The 19,618-nt window shown below is 41.3% G+C and overlaps 1 non-coding gene across 1 annotated transcript; it reads right to left on the bottom strand.

The window, feature by feature from the left end:
- Nucleotides 1–10,208: 10,208 nt before the first annotated feature.
- On the bottom strand, nucleotides 10,209–10,284 carry TRNAA-GGC (transfer RNA alanine (anticodon GGC)). The gene has a single exon. It is a non-coding gene; the product is annotated as a tRNA-Ala (tRNA).
- Nucleotides 10,285–19,618: the final 9,334 nt, after the last annotated feature.

The raw sequence follows: 19,618 nt of genomic DNA, 5'->3' as shown, positions 1-19,618 counted from the left end.
ATCTCGAACCCTCGCGAACTAGCCCAGACACTTTGGTTGCATAAGAGATGCAAAATGTTTAGGTAATCGTAATTAGTGAAAATTCTTCCACCTATACACGCCATGGCTATTTTGTAACAGAATCGTCAGTAAGAAGTTAACCAAGGAAATTAAAATTTAAAAAATATCACGCACTTAACGCGGATATTAATTAAATCAGACAAACTTAGAGGTTTATATTATTCTAGGTCTCAACAGGAACTGAGTTCTTTCTTACGAGCAGCCATACAACCAGTAGCCGGCCTGAAGTCATTCTTGTCTCCCGGTTTCATCATTTTTGTCTCTACAAACGATGGCACTCGGCATGCCCTAAGAGTCAAGTCTTCGGCATGGGGTGAAAGAATATTGTCTTTAATAGCATTGTTTTGGCCAGTGAATGTGAATGGATTACAAAAGAAATAACAAATGAAAACAGAGGTTTTTAATTTCAATTTTTTTAATGCATAGCTTGGCCTTCCTACGATCAAAGCTTTTTCGATGGAAGAAAGGGTTGACAGTAAAATCCGCCTTCTGGTGTTCAATTCCTTTATTTTTTTCTCATTTCAAGATGTAGGGAACAATATCTTCGGTGTCAAGAGATAATTTGATTGCTCTTAAACTTTGTGAGAGCTTTGAACCCGCGTCAGAGTTCATTTCTTAATCCTGAGAATCCCAGAGGAATCTCCCTTGACCAGAAACTCCTATGCAAATTTTCACTTGGGAGGAGTCGTTGAGACATATAAATATATGCGTTAATTTGGACATTCAAGGTGGAGTGAAGAAAATAATAGGCATCTTGGGTGGAATTCAGGAAGGCAGGGAATACATAGAGCTAAAAAAAATCAATTATAGTTACGTGTTAAATGGGGTTTAAGAATATTTTGTGCCATGTTAGTTTTGTCTTAGGATTACAGCAGTGTATGGAGCCAAGACCCGAAAAAATTGTACCCTAAGCTGGTATACTACAGCTAAAAGAAAATTAATTGATTTGTGTGAACAGATTGGGTTTTTCTAATGCGCATCACAGCAGTCTCCTCCGCCGCGCAATAGGCAGAAACGCCAATTTCTTTGGACAAATCAGCTAGCAGGATAATAACTTGACGGATTTGTGACTTTCTTTAGGTTACACCATCTTTTAATAATCAATATGAAACTCTTCTTAATGAAATTTGGATTTTTTAATTTATTTTCTTTCAATTCACTCACCAACATTAAAATGTGTGAAGAAGTTATGAATTAACCCACAGCACTCCCATGATTTTAACCTTGTAACTTTTGTTTTTATGTTTCGTTTAAATGAATTTCAATTCAAATTCGGATTAAAGGGATTGATTATCCATTATATCTAGAGTGATTACCGCAGAGATAGTTATAAATAATATGGATATGGAGATGTCATGAATAAGTCTAAATATTTGGGCGTACAGACTCCATGCAGAGCCAGTGTAAGGTCGTCCCTTTGCAAGTGTTCATTTAGCGGCCAGTGGAATTGTCCATTGATAAGATAGAAGATTTTTATTAAATTCATTAGTATAAAAACTTGAGACCTGTCTTCACGTATTTGTCATCTCTCAGAAACAGCACTGAAATATGTTGGCGTATGGCCCATCGACGTTGACAACTATGCATTTAAGTTTTATCGAATCACAGAAAATAAATTGCATTTTCTGTGACACAGCGTGTATAGACATCTTGAGGAAAATAGCATATACTGAATAACAAACATCCAATAATAAAATAATATACATATATTAGCAAAAATAAATTATATTTATTATAAGCTGTCTTAAAAGTTTCTTAAGGTGCGTTATGTTACGTGGCATGTTACATACGTACTTTTATAATGACGCCAATGAATTTTTTAACTTTTGCACCATTTTTGGAGCCTTACTCATGGCTTCGTCTTTAGTGTGCTTAAGATATGTCCAAAGGACATGGGGGTTTCGGTCCTCTGTGCGTCAACGGCATTGCCCCATCGACCGTTTCCAACAATGTCCCTATCGAGTGGCCGGCCTCGCTTGGGGCGAGGAGGGGATATTTACATTTACATCTAACCCTGATATCCTCTAGGGGCTCTTAGGTTACCATCCATTACAGTAATTGATGATTAAGGACGGTTCGATTTGCCATTAGTTGTGTTTTTACTGTTGTGGTCAGAGCGAGGGCAAAGTTATTCTTTATATCGATCAGTTCGGCAGTCTATTTCCCTAATAACTCTTCGCATTTGTTCTCGCCTACCAATGTAATGCGACGTTACGATTATCCCGTACGTTTCAGCGTCAAACTCGAATGATCTGCGCTGGCCTAGAAGTTTTTGATAAAAGTGGGTTGGTATCTTCGTACTTCCAGCTTCTATCGACAAAAGCTATCCATTTGATTGTGTGACGCTTTCTGCTCATCCGGAACAATCCTTTCAAGAAACTAACAGCTTTTTTTCGTGACTGTTTCCTTGTGTCACTCTTGCTGGAAGTGTGTGAACCGAAACGTGTCGTCTATGCCTGATGTTTAAGTGTTGAATGATCAATAACATTCCTCTGGCGCGGTGGATTTACGTAAATTAGCAGTGACGGGGAGTTATTAATCAATATTCACTGACTTACCGCAGACGATTACTTTTATGTATGTTTTTCTTGTTTTCATTACATTTTGAAAAATATAAGAATATTGCTTTGGGACAACCTTCGTGGTTTTCAGGGAATGTGACGCGCTCTGTTCTCTTCGTCCACATGCATGGGGCGTGGGGAGGTGTCTCCACTCGCGCAGCAAGGTTCACACAGATCTGCGGGGCAGGTGAGTCACTGGGCGTTTTTAAGTTGTAGTGGGTGACGTAGCCCATCGCACGCCTACGCTAGCGTCCACGACGTTGCCTCAAAAGGAACGCGGCCTTCGTCCTTGGGGATCACTCAAGCAGTCCCCATCCCTTCCACTCGTCTCCCACTCCCCTCGCAACAGCGTGGAGGGAGCCAGAGCAGAGCCCCATGACCGCGGCAGCGTCGGGGTGCCGCCCCGCTTCACGGCGCCGCCTCGCTTAGCCCCCCCCCCTCGATAACGGGTGTTAAAAAGTCCTCCGCGGGACCTCGGCCATCCGCCACGGGGTGGATGTCTAAACGGGGTGAAGGAGCCCTTCCTTTTCATCCCCAACCTAGGGGTCCTCGATGAAGAGCAAGCGAGGCCTCAGCCCCTGTGCTTTCGGTGTGTGTCTTGGCCATTCGTATAAGCGAGAAAAAATAAAATGGTAATTTGAATCAAATATGGAAAGTGATCAATCATCTATCACTCAAAATATCATTTATCACTGATTATTCTAATCCACTTCTTGACACTGATGTCAATTATTTTATGGATAGGCTCAAACATTCCAACTAGTGCCGTGAAAATATAGCTTTTTTTTACGATAGCCTACACCTTGATGGGTTTTGATGACGATAGTCCTTAGGACATGATGTATGGACCTTCATAAACCGTTGGTGTATCCCATATTATCCATGCTGTAGGTATTTATAATCAGATTAAATGTTGGGCTCAATGGAATGCCAGCTCTATAAATGCCTGAAAATTGCTGTCAGCGTTGATGCCTTGAGCCTTTACCTTGCGGGTTAATTTGCATTAGGTATTCCCGCAGGAACATAGTTTCTCAGTTCTAAAATTAATCAATAACAATATAAGGTTCAGGGTGTCATTTATCTTATTTGGAAAGCTGTATCTACACAAACGTTTGCAATCCACTGTTGCGGAGGGGTGTGTTATGCTAGTAGACTAATGCTTAAACATTCAAATTGATAACCAAATAATTATAATGCTGCTCACGACAAAAGTGGGATGAGGCACGCAATTCGTTGTGAGCATCAACTTCATAAATGGATATCATACACTAAATTGCATGGGTAACATACTTCTGGATTCCCTAACAAATTTTCCGCTAACCTTTTCCTTTTGAATCCGTTAACGCTTCCCGATATCCATTCTTGGCATTCGCCCTGGATATCTTATAATCATAAGTGATCTCATTCTTTATGTCGCTAGAGATATTATCATCCCTAATATGTTTCATCTTGGCGTGACATAACCTTTGACGTCGCAACGCCTTTCTAACATCCGCGTTGTATCATCTAGGTTCCGAGTTATCTTTTATGAATTTACTGGGAATGAACTTGTTGACTGCTGAGCCGCGTGATATCAAGGAAGTGATTCCACGTATCCTCAGTAATTCGGTGATTATTATATGTCTTTAAACTAGCAAATTGATAATGTGGCATGCACTGTAGGCCATTGTAGTCCCTATCTTTAAACAAGTAAATTTTCGTAGTAGGCTTCTTATCTCGGACACCGTTAAGCGAAAACTTAGCATTTATTGCCCTGTGGTCACTAAGTCCTTTTATAGTTTCTATAGATATGAATTTTTCGGGAATATTCGTTGCTAACAAACTGTGAATATTATCGCCCCTAGTTAGTGAAGTGACAAGTTGATTAATTGAGTTCGACGTAAAAGAATTCAATAGCGATTCGCAGATATCTTTGTCTTTACCGCCAGCTTGAAAACTATATGTGCTCCAGTCAGTAGAAGGGAAATTGAAATCTCCACTGATTATAACGTCGCGATCATTGTGTTCGGTTGAAAACCTTTGATTTGCTGATCTTAATCTAGTATTTAATTGTCTCTGTCGACTGGTTGTCTGTAAAATGCGCATACATATATTCTTTTAGATTGAGAACTTTTAATTGAGAACCAAACGCTCTCCATACTATTACCCGGTATTTCCTCAGTTCTGCTGACGCAAGAATTTTTAACTGCATAAAGGCACCACCCCCGATTCTATTTGTTCTGTCATTTCTGTTTATGGAAAAGGATTTTAGGAAAATTTCACTGTCGACAATATCAGTGGATAACCAGCTTTCGGTCCCTGGATTGTTGGGGAGACAGGTCAGTGGTACCTTGGATTGTCCCGTAGAACATCTGGCGTCAGAATACGCCTGCCGAACGATTGTGAGAGGCGCGGTTTCTTTCATCCGTGCGGAATTCCTCCCTCCGCCCGCATCGATTCGCGGTCCACACGAACGTGAGCCTTTATGAGTGCGATATTCGTTCCTCCAAAATTCCTTCCTTCTGACGATATGGACTCAACGCCCGCGGCCTGGGGTCACCTAAAGCCTACCTGACATCAACTTCAAACTTCAACTGTGACTAAGGTTCACATTCACGGTGACGTCTAGTCTTAATCGAACTAAACGCCAACTTTACCTCATCTTCATTATGAATGTTTCCATGATATGGTTTAGCATCGCGGGAAAGCGTCAAACATGAACGTCATCTTCAGAGTTTAACCGGCCCCAATTTTCACGTTGACGGTAGACACCAGCGCAACCACATAACAGGCCTCGATGATCAGACAAAAGCCGAATATCTGAACATCAACGTAGATGGACGTTGAAAACCTTCGTAGCCAACTTATGTATGGATTGGTAAATCAATCCTGATCCATTACCGTGAACGTAAATCTAAGAGATAGTGGACATTCCTAGTTGACGCCAATCGTAAACGGGAATATATGATTTACTATTGATTCATCGACCGGAACGTTGATGGGCAACGTTTTTAATCATCTCCATCTTCTTTAACGTTTGCATGACTTAATGTTTTAATCTGACAAAAGGCTAGAAGGGTAATGCTTATTTTCAACTAGTTACGCCTCTTTTGAAATACACTGCCAGTATATGGGCTACTCAAGATATGGTAGCTAGAGAAACTGGTATTTTGCTGGATAAGATCGTATACAGCGAAGAGGATTAAGAATTTTTAAGCGTTATTATGATAAACTTAGTAGCGTATCCAGGTTATTGGAGCAATTAGATCGGGAACTTACCATCGCGGACCGAAAGTTAAAATGCAGATTAAGGTGGTATTAATTAGAAGCAGATCTGTACTATAATAACCGTTGGTTATCACTAGTAACATTGTAGAGAGTGTAGGACGTTACTCTAGTCGTGAAATCAATCAATTTTCGGATGATATCCCTTGGTCATAATCTTTGGGGGATTCCCTAGAATTGGAGAAAAGGGGGTGGAACAGGTAGTCATAGGAAATCGCACAGACTCTCCTGATCGTTAAAAGGCACATAGTGATCGTCATGATTTGCTATCACGCGCCAACAGGGTTTACGATGAGGGATTCCTACACCAGTGACTCGCCAATCGTGCTTAAATATATAAAAAGGGGGAAAAGAAAGAGTATACTGTTTTACTCCCCCTCTCCGCCTTTTTATTTATTTATGTGTCCTGCAAGTCACCGCTAGGGTGTGTGGCAGGGGGTGAATACACACCAGACTAATTTTGACCCGAATATGACCCTACGGTGGTCAGACAATATTATTTTGATTGCTTTCGTCCGTGGAAAAAATTACATCTTAAAATTATCTTTTCTACACTTAATCTCGCTAATTTTATAAACGCGATCTCTCCCACCGTAGTACAATGGGGGTAATAATACATTTTCAACATCACTGCTAGAGAGACGTCCTACCATTTTATGCAAGAGTTTCAATCTGTAATTTAACCTTCGCTCCGTGAGTGATTCCCAGCCTAGCTGCTCTAATGTTTTGGAGACGCTACTAAGTTTATCATAACAGTGTTTTACAAATCTAACTCCTCTACGCTGCAACTGATCCAATTCGGCAAATATTCCAACTTCGTGAGGATCCTATACACTTGCAGTATAATCTTAATGGGGCACAACCAGCGACAGATAACATTTCTCTTTGACCTTTTCATCACATTTACCCAGTACTCTTCTGATGAATCCTAATTTTTTGTTAACTTGTCCACATATTCTCCGTGTGTGTTTCACCCATTAGAGATTGTGAGAGAGAGAAACGCCTAGGCTTTTAAATGAGTCTACACATTCCATTTCGGTGTTCCCAATGCAGTAGGCGTTCGGGTGGGAATCGCTCTTATTACAAAAATTTATGACTACACACGTTTGTAAGTTTAATTCTTTTTGCCAAGTATCTCACCAGCGTTGTACACGAATGGTGTTAAGGTCATTTGATAAACCTGCTGTGTTCTCGGGATCACGGATATCACGGTAAACGATTGTATCATCGGCAAATGAACCTATGTTACTAGTCTCTTGTCACACACCCTAGCGGTGGCTTGCAGGTTATACATAAATAGAAAAATATTTTTTGTAGATATGGCGCGATTTCAGAAGCTAGATTTATAAATATAGGAGAGGGTACTTCATCGGAGCCGAAGGATTTCTGAGGCTTAATATTTTTCAGCAAACGTTCTATTACACTAAATGAGATTTCAATTTTGGGCATCGGTTGACCGGCACGATTTGGTAAGCTAACGAGGGCAATCAGTTAGATTTGAGTGAAGATGCTTTGAAAGAAAGAATTTTAAGAAGGTAGCTTTTCCCAAACCGCTGGTTGCTCTTTCGCCTTTATCATTTTTGAGCGAATTAACAGTTGACTTATTTCCCTGAACTTCTCTGAAGTATACCAAAATGTTTTGGATTCTCTTTCAAATTTTCCGTTAACCTTTTCCTTTTAAATTCCCTTAACGCTTCCCGATATCCATTCTTGGCATTCGCCCTGGATATCTTATAATCATAAGTGATCTCATTCTTTATGTCGCTAGAGATATCATCCCTAATGCTTTTCATCTTGGCGTGACATAACCTTTGACGTCGCAACGCCTTTCTAACATCCGCGTTGTATCATCTAGGTTCCGTGTTATCTTTTATAAATTTACTGGGAATGAACTTGTTGACTGCTGAACCGCGTGATATCAAGGAAGTGATTCCACGTATCCTCAGTAATTCGGTGAATACTATCTTACTCAAAACTAGCTAATTGATTCTGTAGTATGCACTTTAGGCCATTGTAGTCCCTATCTTTAAACAAGTAAATTTTCGTAGTAGGCTTCTTATCTCGGACCCATGAAGCGAAAACTTAGCATATAAGATTAAGGGTAAAACATATAGATTTAAGATTTCATTTTTTCCACGATAAGTGATCAGAATAACATTGTCCGACCGCGGTAGCGCCTGATTCGGGTCAGAATTAGTCTGGTGTGTATTCACCCCCTGCCACGCACCCTAGTAGGGTATTAAAAATACTTAAAAAATACTTATAATACTTCGTATCATCAAACGAATAGCGAGAAAAATATTGAAATGAAAACGCTTATATAAAATGTTATTTCGCCTTGGCTAGACCACCTTGCGCCCACATCTACTGTTTGGGAATCAATGTTGAAGGATCTTCTTTCGGATGTGCCCGTTTCATAAGGGATCCCCTCAAACAAACAGAAAGCGTCAGTCGCATTCTTATTTGGATAGCCTAAATCGAGAGACATTGATACCACGAAGATTATATTACACAGTAACGACCTATTTACTTAAAGGTTGGTATGCCTGACTTCAACAATTGGATGAATGCAATATATTTTAGCTTAACGCCTCGCACAGAAAGAGGTATTTTTAAGTCCTACATACTTATCCCATTGGTTGGCGAGAGATCACAGCATAACGTCGTGGAAAATTGATAACGAAGGAGACCGATATTCTCTGACTTTCACCTCGACCATTTCATCCTCTCAGATTACCTTCCTCGATGTTAATATTTCCCTCATTAACAACAAATTCCTTACCTCTGTTCACACCAAACCTACTAATAAGCAGCAATACCTTCATTACAGCAGTTGTCACCCCTCCCATACCAAGCGCTCCCTCCCTTACTCTCTCTCTATCTGCGGTCACCGCATTTGCAACCATCCCGAATCCCTTAACAAATACTTTAACAACCTTCACCACTCCCTCCTCCAACGAGGATACCCTGATTCTCTCCTCCATAAAAAAATACTTAAACATTCCTACACTCCCAAGCCTGCCTCAACCGCAGACTCCCAGCCTCTCTCAATCTGTACTACCTACTTCCCAGGCATTCAGTCTCTCAAATTCATCCTCAAAGACCTATTCCCCATCCTCAAAAATCACAACACTTCCTCCAACCTTCTTCCCAATTGGCCCTCTGTCACCTTCAAACGTCCCGCCAACCTAGCAGATATCCTCAAATCCACCAGGCCACTCTCAAAATCCCCTCACACCCCCAGAGCCATACCCACTCCATGTCATCGAGCAAGGTGCAAAACCTGCCCTATTTTCACCACTCCACCCCACTACATCCCACCATTTAACTCTCTCCCGCCCTTCCCCTTTTCCACTTGCACTTCCAAGAATGTTGTTTATCTTCTTACCTGTAAACTCTGCCCGTCCTTTTACATAGGCCAATGTTCCACACCACTTAACATTAGGATTAATAACCACCGCGCCTCGTGCAAATCCCTCCTCCCCGTCCGCGGGTCTCCCCATCCCTAAACATGCTTCCCATTATAATACCCCTATCAACCAGTGTTACAATGTTACCGTCCTAGCGTCCCTTCCCACATCCGATAACCCTATAGAATTAAAAACTCTTGAAATGGCATTCATTTACATCTGTATGGCCTATCAGCATCCGGGCCTCAATGTCGTTCACTGATGGGAGTGGCCTAGAATTGTTACTTTGTGGAAGCAAAGCATATCGGGGGGTGGACACTGTGTTTTTCCGAATGAGTTTTGGTGTACGTGGCCTTTGTTTTGACTTGCGAGGTCTTTATCAATACTTTGTAGGTTGAAACATGGGTCTCGTATGTTGCAATATTCGCGGTGAGCATGTTGTTCTATTTTCCGATTTTGTGTCAATTCCACCCCTTCCCCCTCCCTTTCCTCCCCCCAACCATTCCGTTCACCCCTCCTTCGCCTCCCGTTCTCCCCTTCCCCTGGCCCCCCCTGTCCTTTCTCTCGCACCCCTCACCTCAACAATTCCAGCAGTCATTACTTCTATATCTTCAGATGAAGACGGATTGTTTCCGTCGAAATATCAAGAAGATACGTGTGAGTGTTCTTCTTTTTTTGTGTTTCTATATTGTGTGTTACTGTGTATTGTACTATTCGGCACTTCCGTGTTACGTCTACGAAAGCATATATATATATATATATATATATATATATATATATATATATATATATATATATACATACTCATATATACAGAAACATATATAAGGAAAAGGGATAGGAACACGTATAAAGGACGAACACAATAGAGGTGGGGAAGGCGGAATCGAACGGATCACAAGAGTAAAAATATTTCCTCAACCGGGACTCGAACACCGGATCATTCCACTTGCCGGGCGGATGCTCTTAACCACTTGAGCTATCGAGGATATGTAATTTACCCTGAGATCCGTGGGTCTTATATGTCGCCAAGCGCCCCGATTCTTTAGCCAAGAGATGGCGTCAGGGGGCTGTTTCACCCACCAAAGGAGAAATAGACAATACACAAGAGGAAAAAAGAACATAAAACAAGAGGATCCTTTACAGAGACATCCTTTATACGTGTTCCTATCCCTTTTCCTTATATATGTTTCTGTATATATGAGTATTTATTCGCCGTTTGGCGGGATTTCGTGTTTGAATGTATATATATACATATATATATATCGAATATATCGTTCGAATATATATATATATATCGTTCGATATATATATATATATACATATATATATATATCGAACGGATCACAAGAGTAAAAATATTTCCTCAACCGGGACTCGAACACCGGATCTTTCCACTTGCCGGGCGGATGCTCTTAACCACTTGAGCTATCGAGGATAGTCAATTTACCCATATATATATATATATATATATATATATATATATATATATATATATATATATATATATATATATATATATATGGGTAAATCGACTATCCTCGATAGCTCAAGTGGTTAAGAGCATCCGCCCGGCAAGTGGAAAGATCCGGTGTTCGAGTCCCGGTTGAGGAAATATTTTTACTCTTGTGATCCGTTCGATTCCGCCTTCCCCACCTCTATTGTGTTCGTCCTTTATACGTGTTCCTATCCCTTTTCCTTATATATGTTTCTGTATATATGAGTATTTATTCGCCGTTTGGCGGGATTTCGTGTTTGAATGTGTATATATATATATATATATATATATATATATATATAACACTTTTTGAAAGACTCACGGACGTGAATAATAATGTATAACACTTAGCACTAGTGGACACAGACAAAAACACAGAAACACACAAAAAAAGAGACTCACTATTTTTCGAATTTTCGGTGGTCGTTGCCACCTTTATCAAGGAGGAGAGGGACAGAACTCCGTTCTGTCCCTCTCCTCCTTGATAAAGGTGGCAACGACCACCGAAAATTCGAAAAATAGTGAGTCTCTTTTTTTGTGTGTTTCTGTGTTTTTGTCTGTGTCCACTAGTGCTAAGTGTTATACATTATATATATATATATATATATATATATATATATATATATATATATATATATATATAACGTTGCTTCTTCCCGTTCCAGTACGGGTTGATGACTTGAAACCTAAATGGGTACTTTTCCTTAATACATACAAAAAATCCTGTACCAAGATTGGTATTCCTGAATAAGTTCCGTAAGAAGACTCTGATAGCATCAACAAAAACAGTCGATGTGTTGCTCTTCAATGTAGGTTTTTTTAAATATAATTAAAATGTTCAACTTCATTGGAACTTAAAGTATTAATCTCTTTTCAGTACAACTACTTATTACCCTTCAGCTAAACTTGATAAGCCTCCAAAGAACGACTAATACCGCCTCAAGTGGCCATAAACGGAATGAACTAGTGCTTGGAGATTATTCAGAAAATATTCACATGGTAATGTGAATTTTGACATGTTGTTAAATAAAACAACCTCGTATAAGGCGCTTTAAGGCATTGACCTCGGAATTTTTCATATAGCGGGAGCGAGTAAAGCTCCACTCTGAGCAATGCAACATGACAATAAACGGAATGTTGATTCGGTCGATGAAAGATATCATTTTTTCCTCTTACAATACGTCACCACAGCAGTAGGAAACATCAATGGACAATTGTTGGACAATTATAACTATCCGAATGCCGTTTATCACCAATTACTGTTATGGCCGGTGACCTAATACCCTCAGCCACAAGCGCTCGTGGTGGCTCGCATGGTAAGAAGTGGATATAGCCAAAATATGGCGTCTGCGAACAACTATGATAGGTCGTACGAAGTTCTTTCAAGTACTAAGGTCATCTCATTTTTTCAAATAAACTAATAATAGCAGAAAGATTAAACTTAATGATATTTCTCAAAATCCTTCGGCCCTCTTTCAGCTGCCGCACCGATGAACTCTCGTTTTTCACTTCCACAATAGGATGCCAATCGGCGATGAATTTCGACGGTTGTTAAACCACACAGAGCATTACACGTTGCTCTTGATCACCGCAACGCCAGTTTAGGTGTAGAAAACGCTTCCACTCTAGTGGTAGCTATGCAAACCCTGTGCTCTCTGGGATGTAAACCTCTTCATCTTGTAATTATAAAGAGTTCCCGCGTATTTGAAGCTCAACCATAGTTTTAGTTCTACTTTCAGTATTGAGGAAAAATTGGAATATCTTATAACTTGAGCACCTCGTATTTGTCTCTTTTGAGATCCTCCTTGGTACTCTAGGTAGAGATCTATACCTCTCTTGGCAATTTTGCTGCCATATTTGCATCTTGCATTAAACGAGTAACTTACCTTTCCCGCGTTGTCCACTGTTTGATCATTATGCGATGGTACTTAAAAAACTTCTCGGAATGGACTAGAAATAAACGACTTCCCTGAGTGAAACTTTTCTATTTTTCAGTTTAGTCTCCCTGTATGCTAATTCACTTGCCCCGGCGATGCTCCCTTGTCTTGATCCTATCTGGGAAATTAGAGCCCTTCAGACCTGCAAAATACCCACGTACTTCGGCTGTTAGTTCTTTGTTTGATGAGAATATCCGTCTAGCGAGGAAATTTTTGAGCTTGGGGAAGAGGTGAAAATCTGATGGAGCCAAATCTGCCGAATAAATCGGGTGTGGAAACAATTCGTATTTTTACCATGGCAATGACACTTATGTGTGCGCATGCATTTTCTTGATGGAAGATGACTTTCCTCCTTGCCAAACCTGGGCTTTTTTCGTGTATATTTTACTCTAGCTGGTCCAGAAGGTTGGCGTAATATTTTCCAGTAATTGTTTGACCAGTGGGAAGATAATCTATCAACAGAATCCCTTTCGCATCCCAGAAAACTGAATCCGTCACCTCTCCAGCCGACCGTATTGGCTTTTTTGGTGGTGGTGAATCAACATGTTTCCACTGCTTTGACTGCTGTTTTGTCTCTTGGTTATGCTAGTGGACCAACGTTTCATCTATGGTCACAAACCGTCCCAAAAAATCTTGCTGGTTGCTCTGAAAACGGAAATTTCCATACTGCTGCGTTTGTGATCCTGGGTCAAGAGTCGCTTCACTCATCTATCAGATAATTTTCTCGTGTCCAATTCCACTGCCAATATGTGATATTCCCGTTCAGATGACATCCCTACAGGTTCAGCGATTTCTCGCACTTTCAGTCGGCGATCCTGCATGACCATTTTATGAACTTATGTAATAATTTCTGGAGTAGTGGCACATTTTGTCCGAGCACTATGCGGATCATCTTCTAAGTTGTTCCGACCAAACTTAAACTCGTTAGTCCACTCGACAACAGTTGAATAAGAATGGGCAGAGTTCCCCAGAGTGTTTTGAAAGTCTGTATGAATTTGCTTTCATACTTTTCTCCACGAAGTCCCTGCTCAAATCTCAAAATTTCAAAATTCACAAATCACTACAGGAGGACGACAACAGAGAGGTGTCCACACCACAGACCTCTTCCCAGAGCACCTACGCGTAACGTGTTTATTCCTAAAGGATTGCTACGCAGGAAACTCGTTACGCTAGCGCTGACATCTGGTGGTGATTCCGAGAACCTTTCTGAATGCCGTCGAACCACGTTTCCACGTTCTTCAAGAGAGCTCATCCATTCGCCAAATGGCCTGCCAGTTGGGAGAAATTATTACATATCTAACTACGATAAGTAATCCATGAACATGTGTATTGAAAGAATAGCGTGTAGTTCATCCCGCGTCTTCCCCAAAAAGATTGAAGGCAGGGAGTAGAGAAGATGATGCCGCATAATTAGATGGGAAAATTTCGCAGTAGTCTGCAAAAGTACCCATAATGTCCAATTTTTCAAAGGAGGAAAACGGAAATCTCTCCTATTTTTAAGAATATTAACGGCACCCGAAGATGATTGAATAAAATAAAGAATAAAGTGGAAAAACACGAAAGAGACAAACGGTAATCATTTAAACGACGCCAGAAGAAGATGATTGATTGAGAAGAAAGAAGAAGCCTCCCCTGAAGAAATTCCAGCTCAATAGTAGAAAATGAACCGTATATTTAGTAGGCAAGAGGCCTAAGATAAATGTAAGATTGACATTTTATAAATTATATTTTGTGTAGCATACGTATAAAGATCGTTGGGGTTAGATGATGGCAGGGATGATTGGAGGCTTTTGAAAATTTGGAGAAGAATGAATAAAAAAAAAGATGGACGGACTGGAAAAAGAAGTATGGCCAAATGTTAGGGTAGGAGAGAGGGTGTTGGAAGAACCCAAAGAAGGTGGACATATAGCATTCTCATTGGCGGTGGAATATTGAAAACTGTGGAGGAGGGAGGAACGTTAGACAAGATAGGTCAGGAAAATATGTTGGACGCGGTGAAGAGAGGCAGAATGTATGCGGAATTGAAGTTATTATAGCGTTGAGTGTCATTTTTTGACATACTACCTTGATCAAAAAGTTCCCGGAATAACCACCGTGTGGCGCTCCCATCGTTCCGATTTGAGTTCTGTTTTTTTTTGTTAAATTGGTACATCTGTTGTTGATATTCCCTTTAAATCTTAGTGTCATAACTTGACATTTGCAAAAGTTACGTAGCCAAGAGTACATCTATCTCTGTGTGTGTTGGCGATTTTTTACAATTGCTGAAATGGATTTAAATTTGCAACAACGAACTTGTATTAAATTTTGCGTAAAAAACGGATTTAGTGGCGCACGGACGTTGGAAATGTTGGAAAAGTGTTTCGGCAACGATTCTCTAAAAAAAACGGTCGTTTACCAGTGGCACGAGCGGTTCAGAAGTGGTCGTGAGTCAATCGAAGATGATGAACGCAGTGGCAGACCATCGACATCGAAAAACGGTGAAAAAATTGATAAAGTAAAAGAAATGTTGGTCAATAACCGCAAATTAACCATCAGAGAAATAGCGGAGGACTTGAACATTGCCTATGGATCCGCCCAACACATTGTGGTTAATGATTTGGGTTTCCGTCGTGTAGCAGCAAAGTTGGTGCCAAAAGACCTCAATTTCATGCAAAAAAGAGACCGTGTTGACGTCGCAAAAGACATGATTTGCGAGGCTGAATCCGATCCCACATTCATCAAAAGGATCATTACTGGAGACGAGACGTGGGTTTATGAGTACGACACGCAATCCAGACATCAGGCAAGTGAATGGCTTTCACCAAATGAGCCGAGACCAAAAAAACCACGTCGTTTTCAGTCAAAAAAGAAGGCAATGCTGACGGTTTTCATGGATTACAACGGTGTAGTGCATCATGAATTTTTGCCAGAAGGCCAGACAGTAAACAAAGAGTATTATTTGGGCGTTATGAGACGTTTGCGTGAAGCAATTCGCCGAAAGAGACCAGAAATGTGGGCAGAAAACTCGTGGATTTTGCACCATGATAACGCACCGTCGCACAGTGCTATCATTATTCGTAATTTTTTGACGAAAAATGCAACAAATACCATCCAACAGCCACCGAATTCACCTGATTTGGCTCCCTGTGACTTCTTTCTGTTCAATCGAGTTAAAAAACCATTACGGGGAACGCGTTTTAGCAGCCGAGAGGAAGTAATGGAAAAATCGCAGGAAGCACTGATGGACATACCGAAAACCGAATATAAAAAATGTTTCGAGGATTGGATCAAGCGCTGGCATAAGTGTGTTGCAGTCGATGGGGATTACTTTGAAGGGGACAATATAGATTTAGATGAATAAACTTGTATTTTTAATTTTCTGAATAAATTCCGGGAAATGTTTGATCAAGGTAGTATTAGGTAACGCCTAGAAATGCAGCGGGGTTTAGTGAGGACCAGTCCTACCTTAATCAGCAGAATGCCATAAATAATAGGAAATAAAAGGTGTGGCTAGAACAACGAGGGGAAAATAAAGAGTAACCCTGTCCAATGAAATAGTTATAAAAATAGTTTGAGAAGGTGTTGGACAGGAATTCTTACAAATACCGTCCACTTTTCTGGAAAGTTCATTTCATGTTTTTCGCGCATTCGCAGTAACCTGAAGCAAAAATTAATTACGATTGACACGAGGACTAGGATTGAATCACGCGTACCAGGAAGACAGAAAGATCGTAATCAGCGTGCACGGGACGCTGTGAACTTCCTTATTCCGATGCGCGATAGAACAAGCGAGGAGTGACGGAGGAACAGTTTACGGGCGAGGTCGAGTTCAGAATTTGCGACGAGAAGCGGCAAGCTGGCGGCCGGAGTGTGACGCAGGAATTACATTCAAAAGATAAAAACGTTGGCGAAATGAGCTTTGGAATCTTGGGTCGCGTCTTTCCTGGCGTCATCGCATCCCCTTCGGTACACTTCACGCCGAATAAGTAGCGATCTAGAATTTGGCCGGCCTTTCGAGTGAACCGCACTGGGGTCACTTCGCGTAATTACTGGAGAATTGAAATCCAAATGCATTCTGGTGTGAAATGATTTCCTTGTGCGTCATGAGCCAGACATGGAAAGGTGAGCAAGTCGGCGTCATTAAATAAGTATTTTCAGTCAGTCAGAGGATTTCTTTTACCTCTACCGGGATATTTTATTCAATAGTTTGACTGGGCTGTAGGAATTACAATTACAAAGGATAAAAGTTATTGTTTAGAGGCTCGCGACTATACCTAGCGGTACACTACTTCTCATACCCGATGCTAATCACACACTTTCTCCTCGTAGCTATTTTGGTAAATCTAACGATCGTTAAATTATATCTAATTCTTTAATTATCACATTCTCCAGTGGATACCAAATTCCCGCCTTATTACTTTTATGCGACCTAAGGCTAAAGAACGCCTTTCCTATTTTATTACTTTTGACTGATCCCTTCCGATGAATCAAAATATGATCTTATTGTCGCGGAATGAAAATTACTACCCAGCCCGATTAAAGTTCAAAGACCGTTCGAATTTTACGTAGCACAAATTTTTAAACAATATCAGGCTTGATTCCCTCATCAACCCTTACTCGTGTTATGAGAAAAATGTTAGTCTTTCCACCTTCCAATATCCTACTCTGGAACTGAAACAATGAATAAATTCTTCCATATGCTGCTTATTGTTGATGTTGCATGCCTGGTGTGGAATTATCTACAACCACACATTCTAGGGATGCCTGGCAGGGTATTATGTAGACGTGGAGGGAGAGAACCGGTGTTGATATAGCAGGATGACACTCGAGAGTTGCTTCCTAAAGGGGGCTTTACGGCGCAACGCTCGTTTGAACGCACTTCTACTAGGAGCAGTGGTTAGCTATACTACATGTACATGTATCGCTAAATCTCTCACATTTTCCGAGGCGCAGAATAGCGAATTCTCCGAGTTATTGGTAACTAGGCATCTCATCCCACCCATCATGAACAAACAAAGTGGTCATCGAGTTCATAGTGTTCCAGCCAAGGGGCTCGAATTCAGGAACTCCAAGAAGACCTTCGAAGTCGGATGTATGATGATTTGCTGTGGAAGCTGTATGCCTTCCACCTCTGACCCCACCACTATGCACGTATATTTAAGTCCCCTGTAACTTATAGCCCTAACGTAACTGAAGCCCGGTTCCTCGATATACCGGCGCGGGCAGACGTTAAACCCGTCTGACGGTAGGCATTGCATGTGCATACACGTGGTTATGCAAAATAATTTCGTTTCGCCCCGGTCATCATTCGCGTTGCATGACAAGGTCTTCAACCCCTGCCCTTCCTGTTTCTAACCGTAACAATTGGACAATTCCCCAGCCCCCCTCTCATCCACTGGGAGGCTTTTTGGGACGTGGAAGTCGAGTGAGTAGAGCGCTAGGCTACTGACAGGTGGCGGGATGGGGGCTCCAACTAAGCTCTGGGTGACGCCCCTGAGCAAGGTTGTGAGTTAAATGAACGGGCTTGTCCCTCAGGACCCTCAGGTTCATCCAAGCCTTGTAATTTTTCGGGGACATTAGACCTTCCCGGGAAATAAAGAATGCGGCTTGTGGAAAGGACTTGTGGACCCTTTGTCATTACCCTGTTGATGTGTGAATAGCGAATTTTATGACCAGAGAACGTGGGTTCTCTTTAATAAACCCTAAACGCCGTGTAGTGCTCAGGAACGGGTGAGCTCTGCTCAATCGCTTCTCGCACTTGCATCACGCCGAGTTGGTTCTTGTGGCATTCTGATACTCCGCGATTTGGTGGGGAAGAGAAGGAACGCGTTTGACATGGTGGCGAGTGGGCATCGGCCCTCGCCGCCCGTCCCATCCCGAAGGTAGGTGGCAATCTCTCAGTGGAACACTTCAACCATGGCGCATAGCCTTCAAGTGGTGATTTGGGGGTGGAAGATGAATACCGTGATGATCCGAATCCGTCTATCGGGGCGTGTGCTTGGACTTCGGGGGAAGAAGGGTGGGTGGGCGAAGGTGAGGAGTGGCGCGGGTGGATCAGAAGGTGGGGAAGGGGGGGACATGCGGCGAGAGCAATAAGTAATGACGCATCGATTTTAAAGTGGAGCGACTAAACTCATTTGCCGCCCCGCGAGCCAAAGGGGGAGGGGCACGAATTTCTCACTGTGGTGTACCTGGTGATTTTGGGAAGGGGAGGGAGGAGACAGGGAGAAGGTGTCCTCGGGCACGTCTCTAAGGAGTCCTCCGGACCGGCCTGTTAGTCGGTTCAGAGGCATCCTATCCCGGCAAGCATCCTTCACTCTGAATTTACAGCTTAGATGGAAACTCATGGCCAGTGATGTAGGTATTTGGTGTTAACGCTTTTAGAGTTGAAACGATAAAAAGTAACTTATTGTTGTTCTTAAATTTAATTTTAAATATGTCTTTCTTTGATACTTTCTACGCCCACGAAGACAAAAAAATCACATTCAATAGTTATTTTTTATATTTACTGCTATTCTAGTTCGGTCGACATTCTCAGAAAAAGCTTTATTGTTTGCCGTTTATAGACTATGTTTTGCGTGCAAATCAGCATCGTACCCTGAAAGCCACTAATTGGGTGTATGTTTGGGGTGGGGGGACACCGCGGGAACATGTACCATTAAAATTATACATATGCCACTTAAATGGCTAACTGAGAAGAAATATAATTCAAATAATGGACATAATTTCCACAAAGTCCTATACTACACTTCAATTTACTTGTATAAGTTTTAAATGCTATTCGCCCATGTATGTAAGACTATTAAGGGTTGGTATACAGGTAAGTGTTACCTGTAAGTACCTGTAAGTGTTATAGGTAACAACTGCAAACAAAAAATATTTGTCCTGGGTTTTGCTTGTGGTATTTTT

This window comes from Hetaerina americana, unplaced genomic scaffold (assembly GCF_022747635.1).
Source record: "Hetaerina americana unplaced genomic scaffold, ioHetAmer1.1.p SCAF_9, whole genome shotgun sequence".
NCBI classification, from domain to species: domain Eukaryota; kingdom Metazoa; phylum Arthropoda; class Insecta; order Odonata; family Calopterygidae; genus Hetaerina; species Hetaerina americana.
Note: the sequence above shows the minus strand (reverse complement) of the source record. Positions and strands in the feature narration are given on the sequence as shown.